At 35.8% G+C, this 24,346-nt stretch overlaps 2 pseudogenes; both read right to left on the minus strand.

Annotated features, from left to right (window-relative positions):
• Positions 1–9,786: 9,786 nt before the first annotated feature.
• On the minus strand, positions 9,787–11,247 carry LOC143632856 (UDP-glycosyltransferase 88B1 pseudogene; annotated as a pseudogene).
• An 885-nt stretch (positions 11,248–12,132) lies between these two features.
• Positions 12,133–13,631, minus strand: LOC143632780 (UDP-glycosyltransferase 88B1 pseudogene; annotated as a pseudogene).
• Positions 13,632–24,346: the final 10,715 nt, after the last annotated feature.

Here is a 24,346-nt window from a genome sequence, read left to right on the forward strand (position 1 = left end):
ATAAAATATTATTTTACTAATTATTTTTTTATAATAAGTTATATAAATTCGAAATAATAATAATAATTTGATTTGGTATACAAAAATCCAATATTTAACACAAGTATAGAAGTATATAAACGAATGAATGGTTGTCTCATCGAAAATAAAACATATGCTTTTAAAAATTTATAAAATATGCATGTCTGGTTTAAGAAACAAATAATCTAAGTATTTTTATAGCAGTCGGGACGGGTCAAAAGCGTTGACCAGATTCAAGTGTATATATTTTCAAATTATACGATAGAAATAATTAATGATTTGACTTGTTTATATTGCTTTGTTATTGGTACACGTATTTTTGTATGTTGCTTGCTTTGAGGTTGGGGGTGTCTCTCGAAGCAGTATCTATATCCTCATAGATAGAGATAAAGCTTGCCTACGTCACATGCTCTTCAAATTCTACCAATATTTGTGTGTGTGTGTGTGGTGGTGGTGGGGGGGGGGGGAGATTCACTGGTTACGTTTGTTGTATATTTTGTTAAGGTATAGCAATATAGGCACTTTGTGTTTAGTAGTATAAAAGGCTTGATTATATGTATGAATTAAAAAGTAAACTCGCTAGTTTATTTATCACTTCCTTTTTCTTTTGGTAAGACAAGGAAGTGTGCCATAACTTTTACTAATGCTTTTCTCTTACAACAAAGGTGAAATAAAACGACTAGGCACATGCACGTATTGCTTGTTGAATTGGTTTGTTAAAGCTAAAGTTAAAGTTTACAAATTTTTATATTTATCATAACAAAGAAACTAATGTTTTGATGTGTTTTCTAGCTTCTTGCTAGTTTTTATTGATGGAATGAATTTCTTCTTGCCTATAAAAAAAATGTTTGTTTCGACACCTCCTAATTAAAACGTAATTTATAGGAAACGACTTGAAATAGACCAGAATTCCTATGAGACTTATACCGAATAAATAGAAGACGACTATGCTTGACCCATTTTTAAACTGCCAAAATGAAACAATCAAAACAAAAGCATTAAAGGAACAAACCCCTTTTTCTCATGTTTTTTCGTCACTAATCAGCATGTATGAATTACCAAAGTGTGTTACGAAATTGTCATGACTTCGACTATGAAAAGTTTAGGCTTTGAAGCTCAAGTCCCGTATCGATTATCAACACACGAACTAAACGAATAACTCTCGTTTATATTAATTAGAAAATATCACTCTAAAAACTGATTACAAACCCTCAAACCCTAACTCGGTTTGACTCTTGATGAACCCTAACTCGGTTACACCAAACTCACCTCTCTAATGTCTAACAATTACCCGGTTTATATAGACTAACCTAACTTGCTAGTCAAGACATTACCAAATATAATAAAACCCTAATTGTAACCACATAAACCCATTACATATTAATGAATCTCATAGGCCCAATAGATCCAACCCGGTCACCAACACGTGACAGGCCTATTAAGTCGGAAATTACTTCCAACAGAAGCAACGTATAACGAAAGAAAAAACAAACACGATCATATACTTCAAGACGAACGAGTAGAAACTATGAGCGGAAAAAGGTTTGTCATCCTTATTGATAGTTAACAACTCGACTAATTACAAGCAGAGTGTTTGGTACTATAAAGGGTTTCGAAGGGCGATTTCCATGGAAGTTTTGAAGCTGGTTGCCTTGATCACCACTTATGCACTCATCTTCTTTAATGGTAGGTAACTTATTTTCCATGGTTGGCCGTCGCTCTAAGCGAATCAGTCTCGGTGGTGCAGCCTCAATTGTTTGCCGACTACCACCGGAAATGAGCTGCCTAGACATTGCTTGCTTACTTTTGGCTGTGTATACTATACAAGCTTTATCTTGAATGATAACAAACACCTGATAGGCACAATTTATAAGGATAAAGCATGCCCACTTGGGTCCTTCTTCATATTATTCAACAAATTGCCGAATTGATTCTGAATTCGCTTTCTTGAACATCTTCCCACATTATATTTGGTAAAAGCATGGTCTAAGAATCTGGTGCCTGATTTTTGTAATGGGTTTGAACTTATCAGTAAAAGGAATTAAACCAACTGTTGTGTTGACCATTTGTAAAAGCATAAGATATATCGCATCGACCATGGACATGAAAGATGTTACGACGTTCGTGTAAACTTAAATGCCACAAGCGCGTTTTGGGCATTAAAGTTTGATTGGCGGAAGTAGTGCCTAATGAGAATTCTCTATGTAAGTAATAATGTAAAGTTGTAAGCTTTCGTTGACAAAACAAACGGTAAAATCAAAATCTGTCGAATTACTCATGCTATGATCTTCTACATGTCTTCCAGTTCCATAATCTGGATTATGTTCTTTATCACATAGCATTCAAACCGAATTACTCTATAAAGAATGACATTACGTTGATACTTCTACATATTATGAGTAATGTAGGAAACATCTTAACAATCATTTTTGATTTATTTGTTTTCAAAATAGCTAATACACACACCCACTAATTATGCCCATATATGTACATCTTTATCCTCATTAAAACTAGAACCAAAACTCAATTTAGAAGAGAAAACGCCACCATGTATATACACCGATACATTAGGCTAGTTGACATGAAAGTCATAATGTTAAAAGAGCCATGGAAAAAAAGTATTACCATTATAAGAATATACATTTCTTTACTTCATAGGGTTCATAAGATAACGATTTTAATTTGGTGTATGATCGACCATTCAAATTGGCAAAATGTGGAATTTTGTTGTGAACTCATTTAAACCATAAAAGAAGAATCAAATTATTCCCCATCTTTTCTCTTCAAGAATTCCTTGATTCCCATTAAAATATCATATCTTAGTCATGGGTTCAATATTCACAAAGATAGAATAACTATGAAGCAATATTCTATAGGAATTCGTCTATTCATAAATCAAAGAAAATCTAGTGATGATCAATTATTGCGACATAGTATCTTTGAACCTCTTACACAAGTTTTTGCTTATCTTAACATTGCAAAGTCAAGTTCTTTCTGACAACTCCACAAGTATATTGCAAGGTTTAGCTACACATAAACTAATAACAGTAATGTAAAAAGTCTAGGTTAAAAAATCCCACCAAACAATTAAATAGTTAATATAAAGTTACGGAAAAGATACATAATAATAAAAAAGTACACAACAAGCAATGCTCACAAGAAAAACATGAGTTACTAAGTTAGAGGTTGATCCATGGTCGAGTTAGTTTCAAGAAATCAACTCGAGAGGGACCATGGTCCTCCACCGCAACCTTTGTCTTTCCACATATCTCCAAAACCCGTTCTCTCACCAATCTCCCTTCCTCATTGTCCATTAACTACCTAACCGTCTCCTCCATTAGTCCATTACCTCTCAAGTCACAAACCCATCCACCGACATTGCCAACCATTATGCCACATTTATTTCCACAACCAAAAACACCCTATTTAGCTTTTGCCACCATTGGCACACCACAAACTTGCCTCAAGAGGCGAGTTACACCCACAATGACTTACAAATTCACCTACCAGCTCATGAGAAAGCACTGCTAGCTGAGATACCTTATTCTTCATCACAAAACCCTTATCCTCTGGACATAATAAAAACCCTTCCGGAAGAATCTCATCAAGATCAAACTCTTTACCACCTAAACTCGGGTTACCCACAAAAATCTTTGCTCGCTTTTCTATAATCCGACAACTATTTCCGCCAATTGTTCTTTTTTAAACACGCCCAAACTGCCAAAGCAAAAAAACACTACACTTTTACTATGTTATGTTTTCAACCATTTTAAACACTCGTTTACATCGCATCCCCATCATTGCCACTAGCGTACTTCAAAGGCAATGAGATAAACAGACAGACTTGGACAGTCAGTGATGAATTTACCATCCCTGAGAGATTGAGCAACCCTTTCTTCTAACTCCGAGAAGCTAACATCATGTGTAATGGGGCTTCATCACCAAGTGACTATCTAAAGTGGTGTTTGGTGATGCCACCAGCCCACCATTAAATTAAGCCTTCCACCATCGCACAAGTGACCAAGAAGTGAGTAACGTTGGGTGACCATAGTCACATATCTATGAAACATTGGGGGCTTAAAATTTGATTAATGGGAGTGGGCAGTTCTAAACTCAATTGTGCGTCAAGAAAGAAATGGAGGATAAGATGTGGGGGTCGGAATTTGCAATATATGTAATTATATTTTAAAAAAATTAAAAAAACGTTAATTATATTAAAATTCAAAAATAAAAAATAAAATCCACGTCGCCACTCAACGTTAACATAAAAAAAAGATAAAAAGATTTCCAATGTGAAACAAAAAAGAAAAACGCTAAAAAACATGTTAAATCCTTTAATTTAACAAAATATGAAATTTGAGTGACTTAATTGAAACACTTTTTGAAAGTTGAGTGACCTAATTGAAACACTTTTAAAACTTGGTTACTATTTTATGAAATTGCCCCTAAAAAATAGTGGACCATTGAAAACTAAATTAGAGGTGATTTCCAATTAGAAAAAGAAAAGGTTTTACTCTAAAATATTAATTCATTTACAAATTAACTAACACACCCTAATACATGTAAGGTGGTCAATAGAATATAAGATCAGGGTTTAATCCGTATAAAATATAACACTTAGCCATTTAAAAGATGTTGCTTAGTCAAAACTCCTTTTGCACAAAAGTAAATTGCAAGGTTTATGTACACGTAACCTAATAACAATAACGTAAAAAGGTCAAGGTTAAAATAATCTCACCAGAGGTGTAAATAGTTCGTATAAAATTACAAAAAAGATACATAATAATTTATTATAATAATAAAAAATTACACAACGAGCAACGCTCATATGGAAACATGAGTCCTTGAGTAAGAGGTCAGTCCATGTTCGAGTTAATTTCAAGAAATCAACTCGAGAGGAACCGTGGTCCTCCGTCGTAACCTTTGCCTTTTCACTCATCTCCAAAATCCGTTCTCTGACCAACCTCCTTTCCTCACCATCCATTAACTGCCTAACCGTCTCCTCCATCGCCTCTCTGGTCACAAACCCATCCTCGGACATTGCCAACCATAATGCCACCTTTATTTCCTCAACCAAAAACACCCTATTCAACTTTTGTTCAGCGTGCAACGGCCATGCCACCATTGGCACGCCACTAACCACCGCCTCAAGAGATGAGTTCCACCCACAATGACTCACAAATCCACCCACCGACTGATGAGAAAGCTCTGAGGTGCCCAGTTCTTCCTCACCAGACCCTTATCCTTCGTCCGGGCTAAAAACCCTTCCAGAAGAATCTCATCAAGATCGAACTCTTTCCCGCCTAAAATCGGGTTACGCACCACCCACAAAAATCTTTGCCCGCTTTTCTCTAATCTCACAGCTATTTCCACCAATTGTTCCTTTTTAAACACGCCCAAACTCCCAAAGCATAAAATTACTTTCGCCTAAATTTGTTTAACATGACAATCCCTCAGAGGTTGAGCTGCCCTTTCCTCTAACTCTAAAAAGTTGTTTAACAGACGCCTAAAGATTTCGCCATGTTACTAAGAAGTTTTGAATAGGTTTTTGTACGAGTTACTTTCGTGTTCAAAGGCAGTCGTGGGCATGCAGGAAGTACGAATCTGAGGCACTCATGGAATATCAAAGAACATATTTAGATCTTTAATGGTTTTAGAGGTTGTGGTGTGGATAGTCGGCAAAATACAACATCACGCAGAGGTTGAAAGCGGCACCCATCTGGAAATAGTGAGTGGGTATACTAGACTTTTCAAAACAAAACTTGAAAAGCTGCATTTGAAAAGAAATCAAATCAAGGATCACCGCTTTGATGGTTGATTGTTGGGTGATGGTTACGATGGTCTCATGAAAGATGGGCTGTAATGCTTAGGGATCTCGAAAGCAAGATCTATGAATTCAGTCAAGAAGCCCGGGGAAGAGGGGTGCATGGGAGGTGTTGGAACATGATGGACGTGGTGGTGGTGGTGGTGGTGGTGTTGGTGGTGGTGTACACAATGATATGTATTTATCAGTGGAGCCACTTTCGTATGGTGCGGTAGTGGTGTTCAACGAATCGAATTTCGAATATTCAAATCGAATTATTCGAATTTTGAAATTTTGAAGTTGGATTCGAATACGAAATAGGTTCGACAAATTCGATTCGAATTCAGAATAACTTATTCGAAATTCGATTCGATTCGAAATTGAAGTTCAAATCAATTCGAATTCAGTTAAAAAATATATTTCAATTTCAAAACCACTCTAAATTTGAGTTTTTTAATAACAAAAGTCTATAAAATAAATAAATCATTTGAAGTTATCAATGTCTAATTACATTAATTAACAACCAAAATAATGGACTTTCTATTTAAATCTCTATAACTCAAAAGATTTGTATAGTTTATCTTTCCATACTTATGTATGTATATATAATAAAAGTAAAATGTATAATTTGAATCGAATTTAGTATGGAATACGAATTTATAATCATAAATCCGTGTTTGATTTGAAATTTGATTACTAGAATCGAGTTCGAATCGAATCGAATTCGAAAATTCGAATAAGAAAATCGAATTCGAACCGTCAAATTTGAATGAGAAAATCGAATTTGAACCGTCAAATTCGAATGCGAGTCGAATCGAATATTAAGTTATTCGAGTCATATTCGAATACTGAACACCCTTATGGTGCAGGGATTATTATAATAATAACGGAGAGTGAAGGGTGGTAGGTGTGGATGAGTTTTCCGATCTCTACCAGCGAAACAGGGTGGTCGATTGTGGGAGATGGTTACATAATAGGGATAGGGATGATCGTATTCGGTACCGATACCGATTTGGAATCAGATATAAATATTACAGGTTGGTTCATCACATAATACAAACAAGATAAAATAATAAAAATGACACTGTCATTCAAAATTAAAAACACATAATATAAATACAATGGTCTTTACGAATTAAAAATAGGCAAATTGGATTTTAATAATCCCAATTAATGCAGTTGGCCGATAATAATCCCAACTTTGAATATAGCTGTCAATGGTCCCAACTTTCACACTATTTGTTTTCATTGAACCTCCGTTAAAAAAAACTTAACGGACGTTTAGTTTTTTTCAAATTTCAAACTGATATTTTAGGGCTTTTGATCGGAATGAGGATACGAGTCGATTGATGTAAAGCTTACCTCCAATCAGTGGTCCAAACGACTAAAGGATGCTTCAGTTCCGGTGTTTAAACTATTAATTAGCAAAAATCAAGTTGTTTGAAGCGTCGTTTCGAGTTAAGTTTTACATCAATCGTCTCGTATTCTCATTCCAATCAAAAGCCCTAAAACATCAATTTAAAACTTGGAAAAAACTTAACGTCATTAATTTTTTTTAACGGTGGTCCAATGAAAACAAATAGCGTGAAAGTTGGGACCAGTGACGGCTATTTTCAAAGTTGGGATTATTGTCGGCCAACTGCATTAAGTTGGGATTATTAAAATCCAATTTTCCTTAAATATATATATATATATATATAGTTTTTTTCTCTACGAGTCTAAAACTTTTGAAATCGTTGCATTATATAAATACGATCGTTCACCGGATACCCAGACTATCGAAGGAAGGATGTGTGGTGCCTGCGTAATCATGGTGGAGAGGGAGAACTCGAACCCGAACTAACCCGACTCGAAGAACCCGAACTCGAGAAAAGACTAACCCGAACCCGAGCCGAAGTAACTTGGCTTGGTTCTTGGGTTTGATTTTTAAGATTTGGGTCAACCCGAAAAACCCGAATCAACTTTTAGTTTTGAAATTATATATATATATATATATATATATATATATATGTATAATAAGCTAAGTCTTAGCCACTAAAGCTATCAGAATTTGACTCTAATCGACTATTGTCATTATAACTATTATGGATCGATTGCTTATTTAATTTCTGTTTTCCGTTTATTACTAATAGCAACCGTAATCGAACAACCAAACATGCCATATTGAATACGATTATGGTTCGAGTTAGTTTTAATCTTCTTTTGAATTGTTGTATCAAGTTAGGTTAGTTTATTATCTGATTATTTATGTTATAAGCAAAGAAGAATATGTTGTTTTAATTTTAGGATTGTAGTTTTAAAAAAAATTTGGTTTTGTGTTTTTTTTCCTAGGACTGGGATACTTGGAACCCAATTAACCCAACCCGAAAAAACCCGAAAAACCCGTGAAAGATTTGGGTTGGGTTTCGGGTCAAGATTTAAAACTTTGAAACCCGAAGAACCCTACCCGAAAAACCCGAAACCCGAAAAACGAGCACGAAGAACACTCCTAGGATCTTTGTTTAAGAGTTTTGGTTTATGAAATCATAAAAAACTGCATAGAAAAGAAAAATAAATAAAAGTAATGTAAAACGGATTTAAACTATAAAAGACTGTAAAAAAAAGTAGTGTTAAACATATTTAAACCCATGACATTCAATTAACTAACTTAGAGACTTATAAACAAACCAATAGCTTATATTCTAGTTAGGATGGTTTCTTTCTAATTTATAAAACGATTCACTCTATTATTTTTTATATAATAACTAGTGTTTCGTCCAACGTGTTGCGTCGGAGCAGGTCGGTAAAACACGTGTAATGTTAAAACGCAAGCGTTGAAGCAGTAAGTCGACACGAATTCCGTCGGTTTCAGTTACGTGCATTGTGGTATCGGAACTAAACTAAAAATAAAACAAAAAAATATACAAAATTGAGGTGGACTAATGGGGTGGCGTCAGCCTGTAAAATTCGGGTGTTGATAAAACCCGAGTGTTGTTGATCCCATCCGTTGAGGCGGTGTGTGTATGCAATTTCGGTCGGTCTCCACCATGTTTGTTATGATATCGGAACTAAAACAAATTTTGCATTCGGTCGGGTTTTGTTTCGTTTGTTACAATACTGGAACTAAAAAAATGTGGCGAGTCTACACGAATTCAGTTGCTTTCTTTCACAATCTTTATGGTATTGAAACAAACAAAATACACACACACACAAAACCGACATTTGATTGATTTTTACGTTACATTCGTTACTGTACTAGAACTAAAAAACAAGAAAAAAAAAAAGTTGTCGACCACTAAGGTGCCATCAAGTGACCCAATAGGGTCATGGCGGCACCAAAGTTGTTCTTTATACTATATAATAATATATCATTATTTCCAAGCTTAGATAGGAACCACCCATTTAGTAGGTGGAGCCGCCCATGAATATTATTAGTGTGAGTCCATGAGTTTACCTTAAGGTTCTAACGGATGTATTTCATTCTCTGGATACTTTAATGCATTATTATGAAATAATCAATCAGCCTTGTCTTCCTGATTTCATTTTTAGTAACTGTGTTTGATGAAAATAGCAGCTTAATGAATTGAGCTGTCCAATAAACAAGGGGACCAAAACTCAAAAAGTCATTAAAGATGTACGTGACACGAGCCAATGTTTACGATTTGTTGTTGACCAATTGTGTCCATGTTTCTTTAAGACCACATGAGCTGCCTAACTTTTTTTTTAACAGCTAATTTTATTGAATGAATGTGAACAAAGCTAGCAAGAAGCTAGACAAGATATAACCTACACACCCATAACTTTTACATCATTACATTACATTTTTTAAAAAGAAAACAAACACCATTTCTCCCAATCTAACTCCATCATTTCCCCTCTATTTTTTATCCAAAGAAAACTATGTCTTTTGATGTCTTCTTTGAGTTGATTAATCGATACCCTTCTTCTTTTAAAGATTGCCAAATTTCTATTCTTATTTTAAGTTACGAAAAGAATACATTATTATTTAAAGTTACGCAATGATCAACAATACCGATCATCGAGTCACATGTTGATCCACAATCGAGTTAATTTCAAAAATTCAACACGAGAGCTACCACCGTCTTCCACTGCAGCCTTTGCCCTTCTACTCATCTTCGAAACTTGTTCTCTCACTACTTTCCCTTCCTCACCGTCCATTAACTGCCTAGCCGTCTCCTCCACCGCCTTGGCACTCACAAACCCATCCGCCGACATAGGCAACCATAGCGCCACCTTTATTTCCTCAACCAAATACACCCTATTCATCTTCTGCTCCGCGTACAGTGGCCATGCCACCATCGGCACACCACAAACCACTGACTCAAGCGAAGAGTTCCACCCACAATGACTCACAAATCCACCCACAGACTCGTGACGAAGTATCTCCGGCTGAGGCGCCCAATTCTTTACCACCAGACCCTTATCCTTAGTCCGAGTTAAAAACCCCTCCGGAAGAATCTCATCAAGATCAAACTCTTTACCGTCTAAACTCTTACGCACCACCCACAAAAATCTTTGCCCGCTTTTCTCTAATCCAACCGCTATTTCCACCAATTGTTCCTTTTTAAACACGCCCAAACTCCCAAAGCATAAAAACACTACACTTTTACTAGGCTGTGTATTCAGCCATTTTAAATACTCGTTTTCATCCGCATCGTTAGCATTGCCACCAGCGATCAAAGGCCCGCTAAGATAAACAGGCGGACTTGGACCGTCAGTGATGCATTTACCATCCCGAAGAGCTTGGACAGCCCTTTCCTCCAATTCGGAGAAGCTGTTTACGATAATGCCCGAACATTTCGCAGCGTAACTAGAAGCTTTTAAGAAATTTTTGTAATGGTTACTTTCGCGATCAAACATAGCCGTGGGCATGTAGGAAGAATGTATCTGAGGCGTCCCAGGAATATCAAACATGATGTTTAAATCTTTAATGCTTTCAGTTGTTGTTTTATGGATGGTAGTAAAATGTAACAACACACAAAGGTCAGAAGCCGCACTCGTGTTGAAGTAATAAGTGGGTAAATCAAGACTTTTAGCGACTTGAAACGCTGCGTTTGTGAAGTTATCAAAGATGAAACCTTTGATGGTTGATTTGTGGGAGATGGTTACGAGGGTGTCATGCAAGACCGGGTTGTAAAGCTCGGGGATACCGAAAGCAAGGTCTTAAGTAATGACCAGTAGGAGAGATGTTGGGGGGAATAGGGGTGCGGGGTAGGTGTTGGAACTTGATGGACGTGGTGCTGCTGACGGTGCTGATATATTTATCAGGGGAGCCTGTTTCATATGGTGCAGGGATTATTAGAATAATAACGGAGAGTGACGGGTGGTGGGTGTGGATGAGTTTACCAATCTCGACCATCGAAACTAGATGGCCGACTATCGGAGACGGATACAAAATCACCGTAGAGGGGGCCATTACTAGTGGTTGTGTTTAATGAAAATAGCTGCTTACAGAGTTGTCCAATAAATAAGGTGATCAAAAATTCAAAAGTCATAAAAGTTGTGCGTGACACGAGCTAAAGTACACGATTTTGTTGCAGAGCAATTGTGTCCATGTTTTAGAGCACACAGGCTACCAAATCTTAACACCCTCTCTCCCGTCACTTCTGTATCTCACAAATAAATAATGGGCTTTTTTAGTTATACTATTTGAATTATTAATATTTTTAAATAAGGACCATTACAAAAACCGGTTTAGTGAATCAGAACGGAGTATCAACAAATCCAAACCATATGATTGATTAACATATGTTTCTTTTTTTGATTTTTTGTTATATAATACTTTTAGTTGGGGTTCGGTAACACAACTGACTTAACTGAAAAGAACCTAGCGGTCATAGTTTTAGGTTATTAACTATCTGGCGAAGGTTCCCAAGGCCCCCCCCCCCCATTTTTTGACGCAGCAGTGTAAATTTACTCGTTTTCGTCCGAAAAATTTTATACGTAGTGTAAATTTAGTCGTTTTCGGCCGCAATTTTTTATACGTAGTGTAAAATTTAGCCGTGTTATGTCGAAATTTTTTATACGTAGTGTAAAATTTAGCCGTTTTCGGGCAAAATTTTAATATGTAGTGTAAATTTAGCTGTTTTTCCCCGAAAATTTGAGCCCGGCCACCTTCGTTTGTGAAATTTTTTATACATTTTGAGTCTGCCCACCTCGGTGTCTTAGTCCAACCTTCGCCACTGATCTCACGAGCATAATTATGTGTTTTCCTCATCAATGGAATATTTAACAGTCTCCAATGTTAAATAATTCAGAACGTTAAAAAAATAATACAATATCATTGATCAAGGATAACTTCTACTTCCGCAACAGACCAAACATCTAATTTAAAGGTACGAAAAGAATACATTATTATTTAAAGTTACGCAATGATCAACAGTATCGGTCACCGAGTCACAGGTCGGTCCATGGTCGAGTTAATTTCAAGAAATCAACACGAGAGCAACCGCTGTCCTCCACTACAGCCTTTGCCCTTTCACTCATCTTTGAAACTCGTTCTCTCACCACTTTCCCTTCCTCACCATCCATTAACTGCCTAACCGTCTCCTCAACGGCCTTGGCACTCACAAACCCATCCACCGACATAGCCAACCATAGCGCCACCTTCATTTCCTCAACCATAAACACTCTATTCATCTTCTGCTCTGCGTACAACGGCCATGCCACCATTGGCACCCCACTAACCACTGCCTCAAGAGACGAGTTCCACCCACAATGACTCACAAATCCACCCACAGACTTGTGACCAAGTATCGCCGGCTGAGGCGCCCAGTTCTTCACCACCAGACCCTTATCCTTAGTCCGGGTTAAAAACCCTTCCGGAAGAATCTCATCAAGATCAAACTCTTTACTACCTAAACTCTTATGCACCACCCACAAAAATCTTTGCCCGCTTTTCTCTAATCCGACAGCTATTTCCACCAATTGTTCCTTTTTAAACACGCCCAAACTCCCAAAGCATAAAAATACCACACTTTTACTAGGCTGTGTATTAAGCCATTTAAAACACTCGTTTTCATCAGCATTCAGTTCATTGCTACTGGCGATCAAAGGCCCGACAAGATATACAGGCGGACTTGGACCGTCAGTGATGGATTTACCATCCTGGAGAGCTTGGACAGCCCTTTCCTCCAACTCGGAGAAGCTGTTTACGATAATGCCCGAACATTTTGCTATGTTACTAGAAGCTTTTAAAAAATATTTGTAATGGTTACTTTCGCGATCAAACATAGCCTCGGGCATGTAGGAAGAATGTATCTGAGGCGTCCCAGGAATATTAAACATGATGTTTAGATCTTTAATGCTTTCAGATGTTGTTTTATGGATAGTAGTAAAATGTAACAACACACAAAGGTCAGAAGCAGCACTCGTGTGGAAGTAATAAGTGGGTAAATCAAGACTTTTAGTGACTTGAAACGCTGCGTGTGTAAAGTTATCAAAGATGACACCTTTGATGGTTGATTTTTGGGAGATGGTTACGAGGGTATCATGCACGACCGGGTTGTAAAGCTCGGGGATCCCGAAAGCAAGGTCTAGGATATCAGTAGAGAAGCCTTGGGGAATAGGGGTATGGGGGAGGTAGTGGAACTTTATGGACGGGGTGGTGGCATTGACAGTACTGATGTATTTATCAGTGGAGTCTGTTTCGTATGGTGCCGGGATTATTAAAATGTTAACGCTGAGTGACAGGTGGTGGGTGTTAATGAGTTTACCAATCTCGACCATCGAAACTAGATGGCCGATTATCGGAGACGGATACAGAATCACTGTAGAGGATTCCATTTCCTGGTTGATGGAAATAACAGTTAAAGATTGGGCACATAAATAAGGAGATAAAAAGTCATAGAAGTGTACTTGACGTGTCCTTTAGCTCTTTGTTATATTATATTGTGTATGAAAAGTACAAAATTGGGTTAGAGCAACGGTATGCATGTGTGAAGACTGAAGAGCACCAACCTAATGGTTATTGACTTACGTCGAATTCTTATTTTCAAAAACTCTTAAAAAGTTAGAGAAAATTACCAAAAACAAATAAGTTTGACCATAATTTTTATAAAATAGGCATGTTTAATTTAGCCCCTCGACTTCATAACACTGCAGCTTTTTGGTCTAATAAACATTTGTTAAGTAAGAGAAGCCGTCTAAGACGTTTTTTTGACACTGAAATTTATAAAAATTAGAACATTTATGAGACTCACTTTCAACAATCCTTAGAATTTTCTATCTCTGCTCGGGCCTCCGTATCAATATTCATAAGTCTAACTTATTCGGGATTGGTACGGAAGATGGGGAAGTGGATAGTATGCTGGATGTTTTGGGTTGTCGAAGAGGGGTTTTTCCTTTTGTGTATTTGGGGATTAAAGTTGGAACAAAAATGACTAGAATCAACAATTGGAGTTTGGTGTTGGATGTCATCAAGAGCCGTTTAACCGGTTGGCAAACGAAACACCTTTCCATGGGTGGTCGTTTGATTCTTATTAAGTCCGTTTTAGAGAACTTACCCATTTATTACCTTTCTCTATATAAAGCCCCTAAGGCGGTCATAGAGAGTATTGAGGCGATTATGAGACGTTTTCTTTGGGCTGGTTGTAGTGTGGATAAAAAGATCAATTGGGTGGCTTGGGACATTATAACGACATCTAAGAAAACGGGCGGTCTTGGCTTATCAAAATTGGAAGACGTTAATGATGCGCTCCTCCTTAAATGGGCGTGGCGATTTAAGTCGGGGGGAATTGTTTATGGAAGAAAGTTATTATTGGATGTCATGGTCTTGGTAGATCTTGGTTTTCGCTTCCTTGTACCACTTCTGCTAGTGGGTGCTGGAAACAAATAACTAAAATTTGTGGGAAAAAGATTTGGAATGGTAATACTTTGGAGAGTTATTTCGAAGGTATTGTAGGAGATGGTTCTTCGATCAGATTTTGGGTTGATTCGTGGCTTTTTGAAGACCCTCTTCGATCTTTGTACCCACAGTTATATAGACTTGAAAAGCATAAGTGGGTTCTGATTGCGGATAGACTGAAGGTTGTGGATGGCGTTAAAAATATGCATTGGCAGTGGCGTTCGAACCCAACAACCGTTGCAGAAGTTGCAGAATTATTCAATCTTATGGACGCCATTTATGAGTTCGAATGGAAAGGTGGTATAGATAAATGGAAATGGAAAGCTTGTTCAACCGGTGAGTTCTCTGTCTCCAATGTTAAAAAGCTGCTCGCTGCTGCCCCTAGTCCTATCAGTCAGGTTAAGATGCATTGGAAGGTTTGGACTCCTATGAAATGTAAGCTGTTGGTGTGGAGATCTATTATTAATCGGTTGCCGACCAAAGATGAGTTGTCTAAACGTGGGGTGATCTTGCAAAACCATTTATGCGAGCTGTGTGATATGGATGTTGAAACGAATACACACTTATTCACATGGTGCTTTTTTTACCGCTGAAGTTTGGAACCGGGTGGAGGCTTGGTGTCGTTTGCAACCTCTGGTTATCTTTGGTGTTGCTGTTTTGTTGCAGATCACAAGCTCTCAGCCTTTCTCTAAAACAGCTAAATATATTCTTCGTGGCATTATCTATGCCGTTATATGGGCCATTTGGATTGAGCGTAACGATCGAATTTTCAAAGGCAAACGGCGGCGGCCGATTGAAGTGGTTGAGAGTATCAAGATGTCATCGTATTTTTGGTTTAAACATAGATCTAAGTTGAAAATTTTACTTTGGGTTGATTGGTGTAAATATCCGTTAGACATGGTGTAATTTTCGGTTTGTGGCCCGGGGGTCCTTTCTTTGAGGACGCTCGTGGTTGTTTTAATGAAATTTACCTTGCAAAAAAAAAGTAACGTTGGGTATTTTGTACGCCCCCCCCCCATTGGCTAAAAGGTAGCCCGAGTCGGCCACGAGTCCGGACGGACAGAGCCGCTAGCGGTCCACCTATTGAGAGATTCCCCAGGTAAAACCCGAATCTCACGCCCGCCAAACAGCACGACAGCGAGGAGCCGTTAAAATCGGGTGAGATCAGAACTCGAACCCTAGCAAGGCAGGGTCAACCCTCATATCTCCCATATAAATTGGTGATAGTGATGTTTGAACCCCCTACCTCTCACTAGTAAAGTGAGTGTTCTACCATTGAGCCACATCCAATTTATAAAATTATTATTTATATGTTGATGCTAACGAATGCTTATATACAGAAAGGTTCATTAATACTGAAAATTAAGAAACATAATAATAACAACAAATAAAAATTTACGATTACTATCTAGGCTAAGGGCGTGCGTGATGCGGTTCGGTGCGGTTTTTGTTACAACCGAACCGAAAACCAAAACTTCGGTTTTTGGAGTATTTAAAACTGTTCGGTTTCGGTTTTTGTTCTTCGGTTTTCATTTTGGTTTTGGTTTTTTCTTTTGCCATTTGATCTTGAAAATTTTAGGGAAACCAAATACCCTTTATACGTCCCTATATATATATAAGCTATACAGGGGCCCTATATGCCCCTTAGAGCATTCCCAACCCATCCCCTAAATTTATGTGAAAGTTCGTAAATTATAAGGCGGGGCTTTGTGTGATTATGAGTGTAAATTATAGAGTGAAGAGAGAAAATGTAGTGATTTTTTGTAAATTTAGTGAAAAAAGTTTGCCTCTATTTAAATTTTTTAATGTTTGTTGAATTGGTTGTGAGTAGAGGAGAGAGAAAACTGTAATGATAAAAGTATAAAAAATATTATTTAATTGAACATGAGAAAAAAATATAGTGTATTTTAGTGTAATTATACAGATGGAGATAAAGGACCGAATGAGAATGCTCCTATAGCTTTATACATGACATATATTCCCTCGTATAACTCTATACAGAGCGAGACGTATAGATTGGTGATACTTTCGAAATTCATAAAAGTGTACATCACATGTACTCTGGCTATTTGTCACATTATATATAGCAAATGTTTACCAATAGGTAATGGTTATTCATACATCATTTTTTAGTTATTCACACCCTCTTAACACACACCATATTTATATATATACACCCTATAAGGAGGGGTGTATGAATAACACATCCCTTACCAATATTATTTTAGAGCAATTGTGTCCATGTTTTAGAGCACCAACCCAACAGTGACGTGTCCGTATAGTCCTCAATAACCACGTGACATCCTCAACAATGGAACTAACACCCTCGAAATGCTAAAAATAAATTATTTTGTTTTTTACTTTATTTCTCTCTAATAAATTTGAGAGTAATATCTTGATTTGACAATGAGAAGAGGGCAACGATTAATGTCAATACCTTCCTTCGTAAACCAACCTCTATTCTTTACAAGTAGGTAGGCATAAATATTTTAAACTTTTAGTTGATAGTTGTAATTAATAGTTGTAATTAATAGAAAGATAATTGTACATGGTAATGTGATATAATTGAATGGTTATGTGGTGGTTGCATTTATGCTATGACATTTAAAACCTAATAAACATATACGATGGATGATCGTTATCCTTTTTTAGTCTAGGTATAACATGCGAGGTAAACTAATTAGTCTCATCTCTCAGTATTCCACCAATAACTACAACCACTAGTTTATTTGATCGAGTGGCCAGGGGCGTATCTACATTTAGAGCCGGGGGTCGGCCGACCCCTGTGAGAAATTTTTTTAGTGGTATATATGTGTTAAAATATCGACCGACTCTGTAAAATTTTGACATCAACTCCTGTGGAATTTCGTGAACGACAAAAGGACCCTGTGAAAGTTTGAGAACGACTCCCATGAAATTTCGAGACCGGCCATAATAAAAAATAAACTTACAAATTTACATTTATAACTATATAAATGTATATAAATAACTAAATTTGAGTTTAATTGAAACAAATTTAAGCCCAAATACTTAATCAACCTATTCCTAAGTTTTAAGTCCAAGCCCCAAACTCTCAACCCAATATACATCTAACTTATTAAAAAATGTTACAATGACGCAAGTAATTTGTTAAGTGAGTTCAACGGATTATAAGTGCTTTAATCTTCAAAGAAAATGTTTCGAATTCCTACATACGTAGGTTTGCTCACCAAACTTCATTTCTATTGGTTTATCGTTTATCGAAGCTAGCTCTCGTATTACCTGTCTCAACCGCAAACGTTGAAAATACGTTTATGTGAAATCTGATTTGCGTAATAATATGGGTGACAAGAATTTAAACAATAGTTGTATTTGTTTTATTGAAAAAGACATGTGTACTATATAATATTTTTGTTAAGCTTCAAAAAATGAAAACCCGTAAAGAACAATTTTAGACATGACATTTTATTTATGCATTTATAATGAAGTTTCACGTAATTTTTTGTTTGATTATCTTTTTTCTATATTACTCGAGCCGACCCAATTCTAGCCGATAGGAGGGCCCAACCGGACCTAAAAATTATATACCGATTACTTGACACAGGCGGCCGAAACGGATCAGAAAAAAATTATGTAGCGATGACCACCTGAATACCGACTAAAAACTTTTCCAACCACTGTAAAAAATTTTCAAGATTCGCCACTACTAGTGGCAAGGATATGTGTCTTACAAACAAATAATTATACGCTATAATATTATTTGAGACATTAGGTGAAGCATGTGGATTAAAAAAACTAGTAAAAAAAGAAGAATATATTCCACAAACCAACCAACATCATCTCATAATAATCAACACATGTTTGGAAAACCTCAAAACAACCAAACAAGAACTCAGTTCATGTTCGACTTTCACTTAAACCAAAAACAACGTATTTCACATAATAGTGCAAGGACTAATGCTATCAAAATTATCATACGTGCCATATTCTTTGTACGGGTAAGATGGCACGTAACTGGCCCGTGGCAGAGGATGTATGTGGTCACTGGTGGTGGCATTATTGTGACTATAACCGTGATTATAGCCATAAGAAGACGGGTATTCAACTAGAGGCGGATCATAACGAACGCGTGGCATGATATAAGGGTTATAAGGGCCATTAGCTTCATAATAAGGATAGTTAGCCGTTGACCTATGATAAGGCATGCTATAACCAGCATTGATGGGACCGTATGGACCATGATTGTAACTGTTACCATCTTTGCATGCTCACCGGTTCGTAAAGCCGCCTTTAATAATATACTCGGGTCCACTTCTCCCGATATTGTAAACAACTGTTTTTCAAGATCCCATGCAACCGAATAAACACCTAAACATTTGAATCATTACATCAAACACTAATGGAATAAACTCTATAGGCCCCTAGATTGTGGTTCGCTCATGGAACGCAATTCCCTAGTGGGTTGGGGGGGGGGGGGGCGTATTCAGTACGTAGGGGTTTGGTACAGTTCAGTTCGATGCTCCCAATTCAAACCATAATTTACCAATTTCAAAATCCAAATTCTAATAAAGAACAAAATAGAAAAAGCAAACATAAATGTTGTAAATAAATTATAAGAAAAATCTCTAAAATATATTAATTTGCTTTAATATAAACGTAAATGCTCAAAATTATAAATTGATTCTATTACTTTTAATTGATTTGATGTATTTGAAAACCACAAGGTGAATGGGAAGGTCGGGTTTAAATTGAACCCTAACAAAAACAATCGCTAACTTGATCGGATCTATTAAATTGAAAGCTTCCGCTAACAGAATCAAACCTAATACGTTTGCCATATCGATCTCTTGGCGAATGTGAACAAAACGATCCAATACGAAGTACTCGTTTACTATGTGACTAGAATAAACATAATAATATATATATACACACACATACTTATAAAATAAAAGCTTACCACGAACCGAACGCAAAACGTCATGCACCTTCATCACACAGCACTCGCATTTGGAGTGGACTCTCATTGTACATTCCTTCAAATATAAATAAAATAAAGTTCATATATATGGTGCATAATTATTACTATCAGTATATACATATGGATCAAAAGGTTATACCGTATCTGCACAAGCCATGGTGAAAATTTTATATCTCAGACGATGAAACAAACAATAATAATAATAATAATAATAATAATAATAATAATAATAATAATAATAAGAGGAACTCCAATATATATATATATATATATATATATATATATGCAGAGACGATATCTTTTAATTTGGGAAATTAGTTATTATATTAGTTTTCCAAGATCATGCATTTTATTACCAACAAGGAAGGTGTTATCAACTCCCAGAATAAAAACTAAATAATCAATGTAACAATATACTTCTAAAATAAATAATCAATGTAACAATATTCTTCTAAAATAATGTCGTTTCCAATATTTTAAACTTTAAATAATATATTTAGAGTGTTACCATCAACCTTAAGACGGTAGATATTGTTTTCACAAGAAGGTAAGCAAGTGCACCGATAACACTTCAAAGATTGAGCTAATTTAATATTACAGGAATATAACTTTAGGTAGGCTTGTAAAGGAACCAAACGAACACGAATCGAGCATGTTCGTATATAACCGAACAAATGATCGAACAACTAAACGAATGGAGTTTTCTCGTTCGTGTTTGTTCACTTAGAAAAAAGCATGTTCGTGCTCGTTTATGTAAGTTTTTTAATTAATGGTATGAACAAACAATTCACGAACATAAACAGACAAAGATATTTGAACATAGATGACGAGCATGACCAACAAAACACCAATTTAAAAAGGGAACGTGAAAACCTATACATTATGCATACAACTTTAATGAAACTAGACTTAATTGTAAGAGGTGATATTTTAATTTCATATAACTGAAATAAATTGTAATGGGACCAAATATTTTAAGTGAATTAATATATAAATAAAGAACTTAAACAAACATAAAGTTCTAAACATAAATGAATGAACGAGACATGTGCTTATGTTCGTTCGAACGAAATAATTTGTTCTTGCTCGTGCATTTATTACTAAACGTTTGATTCGTTTACATGCATAACTTTAGGCATGTGGAAGTACTCGAGTACACCTTCGGTTGTTGTAGGAAGGAGTACTTGTGGAATACAAAATTTTGCAACATCTGAAGGACATACTCCAAGCCATTTTATTTCAGGAAGTTTCATTATCTTTGCATCATATGTCATTTGCTTCAAGAGTAAAATTAATCAATTATATATAACTGTTACCATGCTTGAAACTGTAATTACTTAAAAACTTGTTATTTTTACAATTGAGCCGAATCTGTATGTCAGTATGTGGTCAAAATATCAAACCCATACGGTAATGTAGTTTTCTGTAAAACGAGTTACTTATGCAGTGGAGTCAAAAGAGTTGATTTTGAAAGCATTATTATTCATCTTGATTGGAGTTTTTTCAGAATATGTTTCACATTAAAGAATTTGCAATATGAAGCGATCAGTTAACTGTTTACTCTTTTTTTTTTTCTGAGATAATATGTTTAGTTTGAATATTACTCCGTAGTTGGTTAAATGGTTTAGTGATTTGGGTCGGGTTTAATAATTTCATGTTTAGGATTAAAGTTGTAGGTGATGCTTGAGAAACTGTCTTGTATGACATATTTGAAACAAATTCTCTTTGCAACAAAAAATATATTTATTTATTAAAATAATAACTTTTTTTGTTGGTAATTCCGGACCGTGTTCACACGTTCGTAAAAATGAAAGGACCTAATATAACAAGTTGGTTTAGTTTCCTAATTGTAATATGATTATTATGGTAATGTTTTGTTAACTAAGTTAGGGTTAGATTATAAATATAAGGTTTGATTAGAGCCTTTAGATATGAGATCGATAGAGCATTATTGTAAGTTTGTAATGAGTTTTTGAGTCAGATTTTTCTTGTAAAAGTAATAAAGTGTTTGATCGATTATGTGCCTTGATTTTTACCATTTATATTTAAAGAATTTTAAATCCCACACACATCTTTAATTTCATTCAATTAAAATTGTGTGTATAATTTCATTCATTCAAAATTTGTAAAGTCATATTAAGTTGATCAATTTGGTTGTTTAGCTCATGTAGTACACATGAATGTCAATCATTTGTACTTATGTAAATTGGTATATTATTTTTTTATCAACCCATGTATTATACTGGATCTAACATAGTGACTAATATATTTCAATGATTGAATTATAAATGGGCATTCCCTCACCCTTTTGGGTTAATGACATGATGCTATTGTGGAAGAGTGATTTATAAACTCACTCACCGCATGGTTCGTTTTCATCATCAATCTGCGAGGATTGAGAGCACGCTGGTTGTGATTATCGTCTGATCTCCATTCGAAATAAGGTATGGTATGTACAATAACATTTCTTTTTTATTTTAAATTCACTATGTGGCATCTCACTAAACTCAAAACGATTACAATAAAGAGGCAGACCACCGGACAAAAGGCGAAGCTTTGGGACCTCCCTCCGTTGCATGCCATAAAATTAACAATATTGGATCTATGGCGAATGTCCATATAGGAGGTGACGTTCTTTACAACATACTTGCTCGACTCCCGGGAAAGTCGTTACTACGGTTCAAATGTGTGTCAAAGCATTGGAATGGTCTAGTTTCATATCGCTGTTTTATGAAGTCTAGATCACGTCGAATGGTCCCTTTCCCTCTCCTAAAGCCTCTTGTTGTTATAGACCCATCAGTCGATCATTCCATGGTCAGAATAGCTTCTCCTCGACAACACCATGAAGGCCTACAACTTTCCATAGTTGAAACATTCAACGACATTGTGCTTTTGGCTCTTATGAGTCCTTTAGTTGTGACTTAATCATATACAATCCTTTACCATGTGCATCCAGGGTACTTGCGACATTTTTCCGTATATAAGTACTCCTATGTGTTTGGGTTTGGCCATGAAGACTTTAAGATTGTTAGATTCAAATTTATTTCCCATGCCGGCCTTATGTTTTAAACGGGATGTCTTTGATCTTAAAACAAGTACCCAAAAGACTTGATGACGCGTGGCTTCTATTGGAATCCGCAGGTGAATGCCTTTGCATGATTACTAAAGTCGATACCACTACATTTGATATGTGGCTGATGAAACAACAGTTTTGATGACAACTCGAGGGTGAAACTACATTCATTCACATTTGGTTGGAAAGACAAACGTTTCCGCAACGAGTTCCTCCCTGTTTGTATCTTGGACACCGATAAAATTCTTATGACAAATAGCTCTGTCCAACTTGTAATCTATGACATATCAAAAAATTCATTTATAATGCTCAACAGTTTCAAAACTCTTGATCATTTCGAAAGGATATCTAGGATTTTTGAGTTCGAGTGCCTATACTGGACCTTTTATTTCAAGGATATACGCTCCATCGAGTATGTGGAAAGTTTCGTTTCACCTTTTGCTATGTGTTTTATCTAAGACACCCTCGGGTTTTTTGAGTCTGGTTCTGAACATTTATGTTTTTTTATATTGTTTGATTTGGATATTTATGTTGGGTTATTCGGTTTTCTTTTCCGTGGGTCTGATGGATCGTTGATCATTTGGATGGATCAGCAAAAGGTTACGGTTTTAGTAGAATATTTGCACTTAGCTTATATTTGACATGTTTATTTTATGGTCTAAGTTGATTTCCTTTTTTTAATGAAAAAGTGTTATACTCATTATACGATCAATTGAATATTCTCCTCTTCTTAAATTTTTAAATGCATATTTATCTAACTCATAAATTTAATTGCATATTTCCTTTTCTTTTAATGAAAATTAATATTGACAAAATTTCTCTTTCATACCTTAAAAACCTCTAATTTCGAACAATTCAGGAAACCCATCACAAAAAAAAAAACAAACAAAGATATGCAAAATTTAAAAAAAAAAATCCAAAATGTTTATCTGTTATCTCTCGTTCTAAAAAAACTCGGGTTAGACTTCAGGTTTAGTTTTTGGGTTTAATTTAACTTTTAGGGTTAGATTTTTTAGGACTTTAGGTTTTTTTATAAACGGGGGGGGGGGGGGTAGGCCTTTTGTTTTTTGTTTTTTTTTTTGGTTGAAATCACACTAAAGTAAGGGTAAAATAGTCATTACATAAACTATTACTAATTAAAATAAATCAAAATAGGTAAATTTGTCAATTTTATAATTAAGCATGGGGAGAATATGCAATTGAATTTATGAGTTGGATATATATGTTTTTAAAAGTTTATGGAGGAGGAAATATGTAAGTGCCCCCCCCCCCCCCCCCCCCCCCCCCACCACATAATTTCTTGATTATTTTAATAAGAGTGTTTCTCTTAAATTATGTGTCCGTTTGTGTTTTGATTATCATTTTGTTATTGGGCTTGTTGATAGGGGCAAACGTGAAAATTGGAATCCGCTAATTGATAACACCAAATCCAAATTGTCCAATTGAAAGGCGAAAAACTTGGCATAGGATACAATGCCTTCTACAATTAGTTTTTTGTTCTTTGGTAAACCGTGGGTTCATCACATTCTGGTCTTGCAAATGTAACCAAGCAAATATCGAATTTCAAACAGTAAAAAACAACAGCACGATTGGTAGATAATAATACCATGATGATATTTTTTAAGATGCTAAAAGAAACTTCATATT

Source organism: Bidens hawaiensis, unplaced genomic scaffold (genome assembly GCF_021521415.1).
Source record: "Bidens hawaiensis isolate Kalapana, Puna unplaced genomic scaffold, B.hawaiensis_p1.1 tig00006534_1, whole genome shotgun sequence".
In the NCBI taxonomy this organism is placed as follows: domain Eukaryota; kingdom Viridiplantae; phylum Streptophyta; class Magnoliopsida; order Asterales; family Asteraceae; genus Bidens; species Bidens hawaiensis.